Genomic DNA, 1,458 nt, shown 5'->3' on the forward strand with positions numbered 1-1,458 from the left:
TGTGGGCATCTAGCTAACTAAAGAGTCGTATATATAGGAGTTGGTGGAGACTATAACAGCTGGAGTAGAAGTTGAATATTCTATTCATAATGCGACCAGAGACACAAATCCAGATAAATGCTAGTTTTACTCTGTGTCTGCTTGATTTGAAAGCAGACAATATTTGATGATTATGTCTGTGTGTGTTATGAAAACTAGGCTACCTGAAATCCCAACTAGCTGACTACATCAGTAATCTGGAACGTGTGCGGCTCATCCGGACCAACAAAAGAGAAGGGCTGGTCCGGGCACGTCTCATTGGCGCCACCTATGCTACGGGCGACGTGCTGACATTTCTTGACTGCCACTGTGAGTGCGTCCCTGGCTGGATTGAGCCTCTGCTGGAAAGGTGGGTTGAACAAATTAGATGAGTAAGAACACCAGGAACTTAGTCTTGAAGCTGTACAAACTCACCATGAATATAAAATGGAACGCAACACAAAATACTGAAGCACAATTTCATATTTTTGTCTTTTGTCTCCCTGCTTTTTGCTTGATACTGGCCATGCTTTGTGTTTAGGATTGGTGAGAATGCCAGTACCATTGTGTGCCCTGTGATCGACACCATTGACTGGAACACTTTTGAGTTTTACATGCAAACAGATGAGCCAATGATAGGAGGATTTGACTGGAGACTCACCTTTCAGTGGCACTCAGTCCCTGAAGTGGAACGCAAGAGGCGCAGGTCTCGCCATGAGCCCATCAGGTGACTATTTAATGCTTCACAAGGTCTACTCACATTGAAGATCACTTTGTCAGGTTGACATATGACCTTATTTTCCGTCCATTTCTTCCAGATCTCCTACAATGGCAGGTGGATTATTTGCTGTGAGCAAGGCCTACTTTGAGTACCTGGGCACATATGACATGGGTATGGAGGTGTGGGGAGGAGAAAACCTGGAGCTCTCCTTCAGGGTGAGTTCAGTTAGGGACACAGAGCACTTATCCACTTAGCAATATGAGACCAGAGTCTGGTTTTAAAAATGTTAGGAAAGAGTGACTAACTAAAAATCTACCAGAATCTCTTACTCACAGACGGAGCATCCATTGACTCAGCTTGGTTTTTTTTGGTTTTTTTTACCGTGATAAAATGTAGACATGAAGCACCTCTGTTCATAGTGTATGCTCCTAATCATTTGATTCATCCGTCTAACAGCTGACTGATCCAACAGTCAGTGGGTAGTTAGTGTGAGAGAGACACGTGTCAGTGTCAGATCACAGTCAGCCATGGCATCTGAAACTGCACCCCGATATTAGCTGATACCTTGTTGTGACATTGGTGTCGCTTTTCACTTGTTTGCGTCAATCAAATTGCCACAGATTTTAGGCTATGTGTGAGTTTGCAGCAGGAGCATGCAAAGGTAGGCAATGTAGATGGTGTGTGCATGATTTATAGTGTGTACGTGGTTGCAGTGTGAA

At 44.0% G+C, this 1,458-nt stretch overlaps 1 long non-coding RNA gene across 1 annotated transcript; it reads left to right on the forward strand.

Moving 5' to 3' along the window:
* The first annotated feature begins 170 nt into the window (after window positions 1–170).
* Window positions 171–976, forward strand: LOC111669412 (uncharacterized). The gene is made up of 3 exons (XR_002761792.2): window positions 171–388; window positions 560–745; window positions 837–976. It is a non-coding gene; the product is annotated as an uncharacterized LOC111669412 (long non-coding RNA).
* Window positions 977–1,458: the final 482 nt, after the last annotated feature.

Source organism: Seriola lalandi, unplaced genomic scaffold, assembly GCF_002814215.2.
Source record: "Seriola lalandi dorsalis isolate HSWRI2012SDOR001 ecotype SW California unplaced genomic scaffold, Sedor1 jcf7180002004824, whole genome shotgun sequence".
NCBI lineage: Eukaryota > Metazoa > Chordata > Actinopteri > Carangiformes > Carangidae > Seriola > Seriola lalandi.